This window comes from Aethalodelphis obliquidens, unplaced genomic scaffold, assembly GCF_003676395.1.
Source record: "Aethalodelphis obliquidens isolate GAN/ISIS:26980383/991018 unplaced genomic scaffold, ASM367639v1 scaffold31, whole genome shotgun sequence".
NCBI lineage: Eukaryota > Metazoa > Chordata > Mammalia > Artiodactyla > Delphinidae > Aethalodelphis > Aethalodelphis obliquidens.
In genome coordinates, this window is record NW_020837975.1 from 15,038,710 (window position 1) to 15,053,224 (window position 14,515).

A 14,515-nucleotide genomic window follows, 5' to 3' on the forward strand; every position below is an offset into this window, starting at 1 on the left:
CGCTGCCAGAGGACTGTCAGAAAGAGGGACCAAGGGGACAGAGACTGCGGCCTTGAGGGAGGGAGGGGGCAGAGACAGGACCAAGGAAAGATGGGTCGGGGGTGGGGGAGAAAGAGACAGAGATAGGAAAAAAGATAAAAAACCAAGGTAAGGTGGACACAGTAGGGGAAGGGGAGGGTGGGACGAACTGGGAGATTAGCTTTGACATAAACACACTACCATGTGTAAAATAGAGAGCTAGTGGGAACCTGCCATATAGCACAGGGAGCTCAGCTCTGTGCTCTGTGATGACCTAGATGAGGGGGAAGAGGGGAGGGCGGTCTAAGAGGAAGGGGATATAGGTATGAACATAGCTGATTCACTTCATTGTACAGCAGAGACTGACACAACATTGTAAAGCAATTTTACTCCAATTAAAAAAAAAAAAAAAAAAAGGAACCAAGGTAAGAAAGAGACAGGAACAGAGCATGAGGTTCCCTGGCTCCTCCAGCCCTCTCAGTGTGATCTAAGACCTCAATCGATCCTAGAGATCAAGGTGGAAGCTTGGTCCGGGGCAGAGGATGAAGCTGCTTCCCAGGAACTAACCCCAGGCCCTGGACCCAGCCCCAGTGGCCCAGGACAGTACCTGGGGTGGGAAAGGGATGGGGAGGGCCTCTACCAGGGCCTGGGGGGACGGGGAAGAGAGACTGCCAGCCCCAACTGTGGTGTATGTCCACCAAGGACACGCAAGGATGCAGCAGGTGAGACTGTGATTAGACAACAGGGAGCACTTGATGACAGTTAGGGCCCCAGGACACATTCCCCACAGGACAGAGCGGGGGAGGAGTCTGTGAGGAAGGAGCTGACCGTCATCCTAGAAGTCCAGCTTTCTCCCATCTCCCTCCACCCCCAGTGATGAGTCAGGGATTCCGCAGAATTTTGAATTCTTGCCTTCCTTTGGGCAACGGATACTTGACACTCTCTTGGGTTTTCTCTCCTGCCACAGCGATGAAATCTCCAACCCTCTCTAAGCTTCCTTTCTCCTTGACTCCAGGGCAGTCTCTGCTTCCTCCCTGCCTACCTCAGCCCTGGCTTTGCCTGTGCTGCTCCCTCTGCCTGGGACCCCCTTCCCAGAACCAGCTTCTTCTCATCCACTGGGAATCAGTTTAGACAGCATGTGCATGGCTGGCCAATTCACAAGAGCCCGGCACCCAGCAGGGCTGCCCTGAGGGACTGAATGAATGAATGAATGCAGAAGACCCTGTGAGAGGGAGACACCTCAGGCACCACCCTCAGGGAGCCCACAGTCTGATGGTGGAGACTCAGGACTGAGGGGACCCCCGGTGAGCAGAGCTGCAGAACTCAGAGGAAAGAAAGCACTGTGTGGGTCCTGCAGTGAGGTGCTCTGAACCTCAGAGCAGGGTAAGCCTTCACTGATGGCCAGGGCCTAGCAAGGCCTGCTCCAATGGAGGACTCAGTAAACATTTGTAGGAGGGAGGGAGGAATCTCATGGCCCTTGGCTTCTCTTTGAAGGCTATTCTCTGGTGTTGGAGTTCCCTGGTGACCAGGACCACCTGGGCCTTTTTTCAGCGCTGGCCCCCAGTGCCAGGCACAAAAGGGCACAGAGTGGGTCCCTGCTACTGAGTTAGAACTCTGACTTGAGTTGGATGACTCTGATCACCAAGAAGTCAGGCTTCAGGCAGGCCTCAGGCCCACGGACAAAGCTGCCTCAGACCTGCCTCGGTCTCCAGCTCCAGAGCGAGCACATCAAAAAGGGACTGAGGGGCTTCCCTGGTGGCGCAGTGGTTAAGAATCCACCTGCCAATGCAGGGGACACAAGTTTGATCCCTGGTCTAGGAAGATCTCACATGCCATGGAGCAACAAAGCCCGTGAGCCACAACTACTGAAGCTCGCGCGCCTAGAGCCCATGTTCCGTAACGAGAGAAACCACCGCGATGAGAAGCCCGTGCACCGCAACAAAGAGTAGCCCCCGCTCGCCACAACTAGAGAAAGCCCGCATGCAGTAACGAAGACCCAACACAGCCATAAATAAATAAATAAATAAATAATAAATAAAAGGGGCTGGGGTAGGGGGCTGCAGTGGGACCAGGTAGAGGTGGCCGGCAGTGTGAGGCTCTGGCCTGCGGCTCACAGCTGCCCAAGATTCCATGTGTCCCTCAAGGAGGAAGGGTGCAGGGGAGACCAGGGAAGACAGAGGTCTGCCCCTCTGGTGGGATCTTAGCCTGGGAAGGAGGGAGAGACTGGGGAGGCGGCCTGGGAGGACAGAGCATCCCTCCACCAGCCCTGCAAAGTAGCATGTAGTCCCCCCCTACTACTGCCCTCAGCCCAGCACAAGCATCTGGAAATGGACTAGGTTCATTGTCCCGGGAAGGCGAGTGAGTTTCCATGAGTGAATCTTTTCCATCCTCAAACCGAAACCTACGTCGTCTCTAGCCCAGCAGGCAAAGCTGCCACCTCCTTCCTCCAGAACATTCAAGACCCAGAAGGTGCCGGGGAGAGACCTGTTGCACGGGCACCTCTCGAAGAGCAGTGGGAGACAGGTCAGGGTGAGAGAGACTTTCTCCTGAGCCCCCTTTGGGCTCCATGTTCTGCTGTGACATCCCTGCCTCAGGAGTGATAAGGTCAGGGCAAAATGGTGCAGATGAGGCTTCAACACAGAGGGAAGGGGCAGAGGTCAGAGAAGTCTTGGGTCCATGTGGGGTAGGAGCTAACTGCCAGGACAGGAGTAAGCGCTGACGCACAAAGCTGGAGGTTAGCAGCTCGGTGACCCTCCCATCCTCCTAGTCCTTAGCTGGTCATCATTTAGGAAAGCGATGTATTTAGTTAACCAACACTTACATAGTGCAAGAGAAAGCACAGGTCCCTTACACATTTTGACCCACAGAACCCCAGAACAAACCTATAAATATAGCACGATGATCATCCCAGTTACCGATGGGGAAACAGAGGCTCCGAGAGGGTGAATGACTTGCCCAACATCACACAGCTGGAAAGCGGATGAACCAGGATTCAAATCCAGGCATCATGCCACCCCAACTGATCCCTGCTGCTGCCACAGTTTCAAGACCTGGCCGGGGCAGGGAGACTCAAAAGGCGAGAGGCCTAGCCAAGGATGACCTTCCTCCTTCAGGATGAGCGGGTCCTTTCAGGGACCAGACAGAGGCCTCTCCCACAGAGGGCTGGAGCCAGGAGAGAGCAACTGATGTAACCGCTCCCCCTTGTTGGCGGGGGTGGGAGCTGGCCCAGGCCCAGGGGGTGTGCCTGCTGTGACTGCAGCCCAGGCCAATGGCAGGGCACCAGCCTCCCCCAGCTGGCCCAGGAGGAAAGGAACCCCTCCCGGGGTATTTCTATTATCTTGAGGAGAAAGGGCGGCGGGAAGAAAAGTTGGCCGGAAAGTGGAATGAACTTGCAAATCGGTTCAACAATCAAATCCCAGTTCTCCCGTGGGCCAGAGCTCCCTCCTGCTGTCTCCTCCAGGGAAATCCAGGCCAGGCCTGGGGCTGGGAACGGGTAAGCCTCTCCTCAACACCTCCAGCCTAGAGCCCCAGAAGTGGGGTCCACCTGCCCTGGCACCTGCAGCGGCCCCTCCCTGGCCAGGTAGAGAGAACACGGGGTCCTCCCCCAGCCCTAAAGGAGAAGGAGACTTCTAGAAATGGGGGCTGCATCTTCCAAGCTGAATATGAGTCTGTACGGGTTGGCAATATAAATGGCACTAGTGGGGCAGTGGGGTAAATCGTGGGAATGAGGGCTGTCCTAAGTAATGCCAGGCATTCATCCCCGGACGAGAGGTAGGGCACCCACTGCAGAACGGCTAGGCGAGGGGCAGGTCGGGGAGAGCTTCTGTCTCCTCACCGCTTCCCCAGCACTCAAACACACATTCACACACTCATACACACACACTGATATATACTCACACACATATATACACTCACCCACAAAGACACAGTCAGATACTTATGTACACACTCCCACACTCATACACACATACACTCATATGCTCATATATACACACCCACGCAGGGGAGACCAGGGACTCAGGCACCGAGGCACACTCATCTGGGCACACACACACACACACACACACACACTCACACACTCTCGTGCTTCAGTGGGGTGGGACGGGGCTGGGTAGGAGAAAGGCCTGCTGGGAGGAGGGTATGGCCGGTAGCTGCCAATGAGTGGGTGGGTGGGCAGAAGCCCAGGACCGAGTGGGGAGCCCAAGATTGTGGGTGGTACTCTGGGCCACCGTGCAGCTCCGGGGCCAGGACTGTGAGTTAAGTGGGCCCTGCTCCTGCCCCTCCTGGGCCTGCCTCTGGCCAGGCCGGCCTCCATTCCCAGCATTGTCTTGGGCACCTTGGGCAGGGTTCCCAGGCCCAGCTGAACTGGGGGCCTGGCCAAATAGCCCTCCTCTGCCCTCCCATTCCCTTCTCCCTTGAGAGGGAGGGTTGTGTGGGGAAGTGGGAGAGAAGGAAGTTTCCTGAATCACTGGCATCCCATCCCCCAGCCCATGCAGGCGGCCTGCAGATGAGCTCAGGTGCAGGGTATGACCTCAAAGGTCCAGACTCTACAAGGTCCCCATCCTTCCCAGGGCAGCAGACTTGGTAGTCCAGCCCACCCCCACCTGTCCCCTTGGCCATGAAGTTCATTTCCACCCCCATCTCTGGGGTCCCATCTGCCCCCCTCACAGGCTGGGCTTAGTCTGGGGCAGCTCTCTCCCACCCAACAAACCCCTCCCCAAGCAAAGGGAACCACTTTGTGTTTTACTCTTAAAGACCAAATGAATCACCTGGCAGGAAGGGGATGCAGGTATTAATGGGTTAATCAGAGTGGTCACCATCTCTGAGAACTGGCTCTTCCCTGCCCCCTCCAGAAGGTTTCCCCACCTGTTCCTGGCAGCCTTCACCTTATCTCTCCTCAATGGTTCTGGAGAGCTGGGCCACATCACGGTGGCTGTACCTCAGCCAGGGGAAGGGACCCCATGGGCAAGAAGACCGGCCATCGCCCAGGACCCCACGTGGCCTCCATTAATGGGATTTGGGCAACACTCCCCACTGGGCTCTGTGGAGTAACAGCAAGAAGGCCGCCATCTGCCTTCACAGGGCTGGTGTCCTGGAGGCGCCCCTCCCTGTCCTAGAGCTGATTCTGGTACAGGACATCCCTCAGGTGTCCCCCAACCAGATCTCCGCCTGAGCCAAAGGGATTTTTCCAAAACAGAAATCTGATCCCATCCAGCCCTTGCTTAAAGCCTTTCAAAGGTTTCCCAGTGCCCTCCAGATAATTCCTTAACATAGCTCAACACGTGGGGCCTGGCCCCTGCCACTAGCGTACCTCGCCTCCACGGCCCCCTCAAGCCATGATCTTCACCGGTTGAAAGGAACATCCACCCCCAGCCCCGGTTCCGGTTCCGAGATGCTCTTCTCTCCTTCCAGCTCACTCATCACCCTGCAGGTATCTCTCCACCTCCCCGGGGTCTGAAGCTGAAACCCTCCTCTCTGCCCTCGCGGCCCTTGCTTCCCTCCTCTCCTGGCACCAGTCAGTGTGCTGGGATGCTCTGTTTGCTCCTCAGTCTTCCCAGCTAAACCAGGAGCCCCAGGAGGGAAGGGACACATCTATGCTACCCATCAGTAAGTCCTCGGCCTCCAGCACAGCCCTTGGCAGGGAGGAGGTACTGGATAGATGGCAAATGATTGAACGAATGAATGAACAGCCCGTAACCACCTTTAAGGCCTTCAAACCTAACCAGCCTTCAGGTCCACGAACGCACACCTCTTCCAGGGCTGGCCAGGCCCTTACCCCTCTGCTCTCACCACTCAACCCATTGCTTCGTCCAGCTCAGTAAGGCCAGCCCCCCACCCTCTGGGAGGGACCTCCTGCATAGCCCTTTCCCCTATCCAAGCCCCACACCCTTTGAGGCTCAGCTCCAGTCAGGAGCCCCACTCCAGGAAGTCCCCTGACTGTCTCCTCTCCTGCTCCAAGACCTCACCTGCTTCAAACCCTGCAAAGCCCTGGGCTAGGGCCGCTCTCCCGCTTATGATGTGCCCTTTTCAGGACGCTCACTATTAGTCCCCCTAGGGCTGCTGGATTCCCCTGAAGAGGCAGGCCCTGGCGGACAGTCTCAACAAATGCCACGTGGGCTGCACCAAGAGTCGGGCCCTGGGCCGGGTCCCCTGGAAATGAGAGCGAGCCTGGCCAGACCTTGGGGGCAGGGAGCAGGGCTCAGGAAGCCAGGGGCTCGACGCTTTCCTTCCTCACCCCCAAGCCCTGCTCTAGGACCTCAAAACTAAATATCAGAGAAGGAAGTTCCCAGTGTGGGAGGGAGAGGGGGTGTCAGTCAAGCAGGCGGGATCCCAAGAGAGGAAGGAATGAGCTAAGATTGGGGCAGCAGAAGTCAGACTCCCAGTCCTGAGGCAGGAACCCAGAGGAGACGCAGAGGAGCCTGGCAGGAGACGAAAAGCAAACGGAGGCTTCTCCCCTCCTCCTTGCCTGCTGCTCAGCTGGGGGGCTTCTAGGAAGGTGAAAGCCTTACGGTAAGGGCAGAGCTTTGTGTGAGCTCACGCCACATGTCTGGAGCCCCGCCTGCCCCCTACACCCCTGGCAGTGGCTGTCCCCCCCAACTCAAGTCACCGATGTTCTCAGGACCAGTCAGCAGAGAGGAGACACCCACCTCCCGTGTGCTAGGTGGGCTGACCCCTGGCAGTGGGCCAGAAGTGCAGCAGACCCAGTGCTGGCCTGACAGGGGGGCAGGGGGGTTGCTTCTTGCACCGACACCTTCATCACCTCCCCATAACACACACACACTTACGGGCTTGCCAAGCCCTAAAGACAAGACAGAAGCCACCTGGCAAGAGAGGACTTCAGGATGGGGCTTGAGGAGATGGTGCAGTTCCCCTGGGCAGCCACGGGATGGGGCCTTAGACCCTCCTGGCTCCGTCATCACCTGCTGGGTGACCTTGCCTGAGCCTCCTCCTTCTGCCTTTAAAGTGGAGGTGATAATCCCTGCTCAACTCACCTCTCGGGGTTGCCGGTTGCCGTGATGATCGGACGAGGTGTACCCATGAAAACCCTCAGTGCACTTTACCGTGTACTACAGAATGAAAGGGTTCTCATTGACATTCTTACTGTTGTTATCATCATCTAGGGAAACTAACCCTACTGTCTTGTTTAAGTACAACGGCTTCGGGCTTCCCTGGTGGCGCAGTGGTTGAGAGTCCGCCTGCCGATGCAGGGGACGCGGGTTCGTGCCCCGGTCCGGGAAGATCCCACATGCTGCGGAGCGGCTGGGCCCGTGAGCCACGGCCGCTGAGCCTGCGCGTCCGGAGCCTGTGCTCCGCGATGGGAGAGGCCACAACAGTGAGAGGTCCGCGTACCACAAAAAAAAAAAAAAAAATTACAACAGCTTTATCTCCCTGCAGGATGCCCTCGTTCAACAACCATCCGTGGCCCCCCATTGCCTAGAGGAGGAAAGCCACATTCTATGGTCTGGGAGTTCATCTGGGTTAAGCCCACTTTCCAATTTTAACTCCAGTATATACTGAATCCCTCTGGTCCTTTCAGAGTTCCCTCAACACACTTTTTGTTCTCCTGCCTCCGTGCCTTTGCTCATGCTGTTTCCCCCTTCCAGAATGCCCTTCCTTGCTGCTCCCTATCATATTTAGCTCCGTCCTTCTAGACCAAACTGTGATACCAACTCTCCCATGAAGCCTCTTTCCTCAGCCAGACCGGAAGTGATCTCTCTCCCTCCCTGGAAGGGCTCTGGTTTATACCAAATGCCACAACAGTTCCTGGCACAGAGCTGGTGCTCATGAAATGAAAGTTGTAATGACCACACCCTGGGTGCTGAACACTTTACATTCACTGTATCATTTACTCCTCACCACAGCCCATGGCTGTGGTACTGTTAGTACCCCCATTTTACAGAGGGAAAAACCAAGGCATAAGATGCTAAGTGCCTTGCTGAAGTGAGGGTCAGACCAGGGTTTGAACCCGGCAGACCGAAGTCAGAGCCCATACACGTGCCTCTAAGCACCACGAGGGATGGAGCCACGTCTGCCCATTCACCTTTGTCACCACCCTGCCCAGCCCAGGACCTGGCTCAGAGCAGGTGCTCGGTAAATGTGTGATGGTTGCCGCAGTCAAGCCTCCTAGATGCGCTCAGCTCCCTGTGCTGGGGGCCTCTCTAGAGCAAGGCCCAGAGGCCAGCTCAGAGGGGTCTCAGGGAAGGTGGCCAAACAGCCCCATTGGCCTATAGATCCACTCTGTCCTCAGGTGTCCCAGTGCCTGACCAGGGCTGGCAGAGGTGGGCCCCAGCCCTTTGGCCGGCATCGCGAGGCTACCCAGTGGCATGTTTGCTGACCACTCTGGCTGCCGGCCGAGGTCGTGATGAGCCCCCCACTGTGGTCCTGACAAGGTGTGTGGAGGGGGGCCCAGATCGGGGTGGGGAGGCAAGCAGGCAGGAGCAGCAAAGTCCAAGTACAAGGAACCTTAGGGACCACCTAACCTCACTGTTCACTCGCATTTAACAGATGCGGACACTGACGCCTGGTGCCAGGAGCCGGAACGAGGCCTGAAACTGAGGGGCACAGCAGAAGCGTCGGCCTTTCTGGGCCTTTTTCCTCCTCAGCTGCGTGCGGCCTGGCTCCCCTCCCACCGAAGAACTTGATGACTAGCCCCGTGCAGTCCGGTCACGGAGAGGCCTGACCTCTCTGGTGATCCCAGCAGGGGCAGGGGTGCCCGCAGTCCGCTTCTCCAGTCCCTGTGCCCAGCCAGCGGCCGCCCCGACAAGAACCCTGGGTGAGTCACTGGGAGAAGGCCAGCCGCTAATTGTGGAAAATAAATCAGAGAAATCTAAACCCCACAGCTGAAGAGGGGCCAGCTGCACGTAGCCTCGTTTCCTTCTGTGCTCTTGCTCGCCAGCTCTAATTGTTCATTGAAAGCTGTGAGTTATATAAGTTCCGTGGACACCGAAGAAGGAGTTGAACAAGCTCTTGAAAAGAACCCATGTGCTGAGTGGTTTTCAGGAGGGGGGTCTCAGAAAAGCGGGCAGCCGATGTGGGCAGCTGACCCCAAGAGGGTGACCAGAACAAAACCGTTCCCCGGTGACAGCCCTCTGGATCCGCAGACATATCATTCCTGGGCTTTTATAGCACAGCAATGTGTTCAAGTTGCTAATTCTTCACAGAATCACACAGAAAATCAAGAGTGATGCCATTACATTAATTTCTCAGTTTAACAACAAGACGAAATTTCCCTTTCTCATCTCTGACCCTGAGCTAATTGCGGGCAGGGCTGTGTCTCCCCCCTCAAACTGGGGCTCCCTGAGTCAGGGCTGTGTCTCCCTCTCAGACTAGGTCTGAGTTGCATCTTCCCCATATAACTAAGATCTCCCTGAAAACAGGGACTATGTTGTTTCTCTCCCTTCAGACTAGGGGCTCCTGAGGCAGGGGCAGGATCTCTCCCCCACTCCCACCAACGTGGGTTGAAGAACCAGGGACCTGGAGCCACCTGTTAGGGTGGAAAAGTCTCAGGACACACCCTGGTGACGGGATTGGGAAGGGTTAAGAAAAGTTCGCAGGGACACCTTTCCCACGAGCCGCCCTCCCCTTCCCGCCTGCTGCCAGGGCTTGGTTTGGGCTCTGATGGGTTCCAGCTGACGGCTGGGCCTCCTCCGTTCTGACCCTCGGGCTGCTGTGTCCTGTAATGACCCCACCACGGGTATCCTTAGCCACCCAAGCCGGGAGGGCTGGCATCAGGATGGAGTGGGATGCAGGGAAGGAGGGGCAGCCTCGCCTCGGGGAGAAAGCAGAGCATAGGAGGGCTGGAGGAGGGGGCAGGGGACTTGGGTCTTCCGTGACTCCCTCTGTTGCCTGGAGGCCCAGAGTGGGGTGATAGGGACCGCCTTGCCCACATGGGCTAGTTCTTCTGCTGCCACCGCCCCGGGAGAGGCCTCCGCGTAGCCTGCATCCTGGGCAGCGGCCCCTGGCTCCCCCAGCTCCTGCTTGTCTGCGAGTCATTCCCGGCAGCCTGTGCGAGCAGAGGCAGTAGACGCTGTGCCACAGCCTGAGGAGAACAGGGGACAAACGACAGGACTGGCCAGATGCAGGTGCCCAGCGCAGGAACAGCATCCTGGTCTGGATGAGGAGGCTGAGTCTTGGACCTTGAGAAATCTCCAGTCCCATCCCCTGCTCCACCCACATCGCTTTCTGTGTTTCTCATTTGTACCCTTGTCTCTCACCCAGGCCTCCTCTCAGCATCTGAGTCTTTCTTTATTGGAGTATAATTGCTTTACAGTGGTGTTAGTTTCTGCTTTATAACAAAGTGAATCAGCTATACATATACATATATCCCCATATCCCCTCCCTCTTGCATCTCCTTTCTCCCACCCTCCCTATCCCACCCCTCTAGGTGGTCACAAAGCACTGAGCTGATCTCCCTGTGCTGTGCAGCTGCTTCCCACTAGCTATCTATTTTGCATTTGGTAGTGTATATATGTCCATGCCACTCTCCCACTTTGTCCCAGCTTACCCTTCCCCCTCCCCGTTTCCTCAGTTCCATTCTATAGTAAGTTTGAGTCTTTATTCCCATCTTGCCCCTAGGTTCTTCATGACTTTTTTTTTTTTGATTCCATATATATGTGTTAGCATACGGTATTTGTTTTTCTCTTTCTGACTTACTTCACTCTGTATGACAGACTCTAGGTCCACCCACATCTCTACAAATAACTCAATTTCAGTTCTTTTTATGGCTGAGTAATATTCCATTGTATATATGTGCCACATCTTCTTTATCCATTCGTCAGTCGATGGACACTTAGGTGGCTTCCACGTCCTGGCTATTGTAAATAGAGCTGCAATGAACATTGTGGTACATGACTCTTTTGGAATTACAGTTTTCTCAGGGTATATGCCCAGTGGTGGGATTGCTGGGTCATATGGTAGTTCTATTTTTAGTTTTTTAAGGAACCTCCATACTGTTCTCCATAGTGGATTTATCAATTCACATTCCCACCAACAGTGCAAGAGGGTTCTGGGTCTGTTCTTTATGCATCCTCGGGGCACCATGTGCATCCTTTTATCTGCTGTCCACATCTCTTCTTTGGCTAGCCAAGGTACCACAAAGGCAGCTGGGACTGGATTCCATTCCTGTCTGTATTCCCAGCACCCAGCATGGTGCCTGACACATAGTAGGTGCTCACGGAAGTGTTTCCAAAGATGGATCCAGCCGACAGTTAAATAAAATCACTCAGACCCTAGTAACGAATATCCGCTGGTCCCAGCTGCTTCCAAAGTCCCATCAGCTATCACTGGGCAGGCCTAGGGGGGTTCTCACCTGGTGCAATGACCTGACGCCAAAACTGTCCCCACCCCGGACCACCCGCAAATGGCAGGTTGATGTGTCTAAGCCCTTGAGGTGCCAAAGCTAAACAGTGGTCTGCGGTAAAGAGAGGAGAATGTACCTCCCCCTCCCATTCCCCTACAAGAGACTCACAAAACAGTGCTGCTGTACCTGGCATCTTATAGAAGTTTACGAGACAGTGTGCAGTGCATATGGTGAACTGGCTCTCAATGCCCACTCCACCCTCTGCTAGGTGCCTTCCTAGACTGCAGAGACAGGAAGAGTAAAACAAACAAACAACAAACCCTACATTTCTCAGTGTCCCCTGCTGTTAGGATTCAGGAATCCAAGATTCAGCCAATCAGATGCACTTGCATGAGATTTGGAAGGCTGTGCTTCTGCAGCTCCTGATGCTTTCTGGGATTGGGGGGGTGCAATTTGTGGTGTTGTTGTTGTTGTTTTGTTGCCGAGCTCACAGAGGGCATCAAGTACACTAGGTCTAGTGCATCCATCTCCTAGTGTGGATCACAATAGGTGCAGTGTGGAGCTGGCAGCAGTAGCAGCTTCCTAATCATGGTACTGTGTGTGGTTCTGGAGTTGGTGACCTCATGATTACCAAAGAGGCAGCAGCTTCCTTGGTGGCCCAGTTCTGCTGTGTGGTTTTGAGAATTGCTCCTGAAAACTCAACCTTGAGTCTCTGTCTTTGACCTCCCAATAGATCTGTAGCCGTTTCATAAATCCCTTCCATTTTAAGCTCACCAGAGTGGATTCTGTTGTCTGTCCAACAGAATCCTGATGGACAGCACTTTGTATTCTGCTGCCAGCTCTCCTGCTCTGTCTCTCAGACCCAGATATAAGTCTACCAGAGAGCTGGATCAGAGCATATCCAATGACAATCATCCACTCAGCTTAGAACTGCCCTTTTTTGCCCTTTGACAGTGAAACATTATCACTTGGCCAAGATTGTCTCCCGACTCTCTCTTCCCTTCGATGAGTTTTCTTCTGAGAGTTTCCTTAGACCCTTGTGCATGTCTGAATCTCAGTCCAGGATGGTAAATAGATTTTCATTTCATCTGTCAACTCTGCTCATTTAGTAGTGATGATCTGGACCAGTGTGTAAGAAAAAGGGTGAAGCTGCTTCTGGACTCAGAAGGAAAGAGCACTGTGATCGGCTAGTGATGCCTGCCATGGTGCAGAAATGGATATTGACAATGTTCATGCTGTGTAACTGTCCACATATTTGGGGGAGAAGTGAATGAAAGTGCCTTCCACTTAAGCTAGAGTGGCGTGCATTCAGCCGTATACTCCCCAGGCAGCCCTAATGCCACCCCACAGGTTCCTGGCACTACCCGCTGATTACCCCAACTCAGCTTTTGTTCACTGACCAGTTTTACCAATTATTCATAATGCTTCTGATTCCTGTCCACAACTTAATCCCTCTCCAATTTACATCCCCAACCCTGCCCTCCAACATTCACATGAACTCTCATGCTTACCAGGGTTCTGACCTCTGAAATGGGCTAATTCCTGGAACTTTTAAGTCCACACCCCTCCAGGAAGATCCTTGGCCTTTAGGCTCCCCAAAGGCCCTCCCTCACTCGTCTGTGTGCCCAATCAGCACTGGGGCCTCAGGAAATGTTCCACAAACCCCTGGATCAGTGAAAGAATATGAGGATTGCCAGGAATGACCTCACCAACCACGGGCTTCCCTCTTCCCATCCTGCCTCCTGCCCATCCCCGTACTCAGATACTTTTGTTGACATTGACATACTGGCAGCCTAAATCTCCAGGAAGTCCATACACAATGGGGTGCCCTGCATCCCATCTGAGTCACCGTTGAACCCACATCCAGCCTGCTGCAGAAGCTAGCTGCTGTGGGACAGAAAATTTTGTCTTTCGGGGGGCTCCCAGGCTCCCCTGTGAGGAAGGGGAGCCACCTTCTAGGCACGGTAGAGGTCAGGGTGGGTGTTAAGTCATTTTCAAGGGAAGAAAACCAGCCCAGAACCCAACCCACACCATCCCCACTCCAGGCTCCTGCTCACCCCTAAAGGGAGACAGATAGTGTGATTAACTGGGATGTCATAGTGGGCTCTGGCCCTCATTAAGGGCCGGGTGGGGGACAGTGAGTGATCTACCAGGTCATAAACAGCAGCTCAAGGGGGCCAGTGATGTCATACACACAGCCCCTGGGGACTGAGGGAGCCGGGGACAGAGGTCACAGGTCTTGGGCCAAGAGGTCAGGCTGGAGCCTGACAAGAGACTCCTCGCCTCTCCCTGATTGCTGGGCTCTGAGCCGAGGCAGCCCAGGGTAGGCAGAGCCCAGTGACAGCTCCTGGGGGGTCCAGATGCTCACAGATAGAGAAAGTGAACACTGACCTGGGAGCAGGGGAAGGAGAAGTAGGGTGCAGGCAGCAACCACAGAGGAGCAGAGACAGCCAGGGAAGGATGGTCAGGGGCTGCTGGAGTCTGAGAGACCCCCAGAGGTGCAAGTGAGGCCTGCCTCTCCCGAGCAGAGCACCAGAACCCCACACAGACAGCCCAGCTCCAGAATCCCCGCAAGAGGGACATGAAGAAAAAGCAAGTCCATCCCTCTCCCTAGGAAGTCCTGTGCCAGAGAGGCAGTGGTTAAGAGCCAGGCTGTCTGGGTTCAATCCCCAGCCCTGCCAGTCCCTAGCCTGCGTGACTGTGGGCAGCTTCTTTAATCCCTCTGTGCCTCAGCTTCCCCATCTGTAAAATGGGAGAATATTTTCTCAAGATTTAGTGGACTAGTTAATGGACTCAGAACAGAGCTGATACACAATGCTGTGTGTTTGATCTAGGTTATTATTTTTAAGGCAAGAGGCCCTGTGTGGGGGAGATTCTCACCCTTCCCTGTCACCAGCAGCAGCAGCCCTGAGGGAGCTTCTCTTTGCATACCCATTATTCCCAACCTCCGAATCCCCTCCCTCACCCCACCAGGATCCCCAAGTGGTGAAAGGAACAAGCGGCTCTAACCCTGCCCAGGAAGTGAATGAGCCAGCTGCGTTCCAAACACAGCCTGGATAAAGAACAAGAATGAACACTGTTTACTGGGCACCTGCTACGTGCCAGGCCCAATGCTGGTGCTTTACCTGCACTTGCCCATTTAATCTTTAAGGGGGATATCGCCATCCCACTATACAGATGAGAAAGCCAAGACCTCAA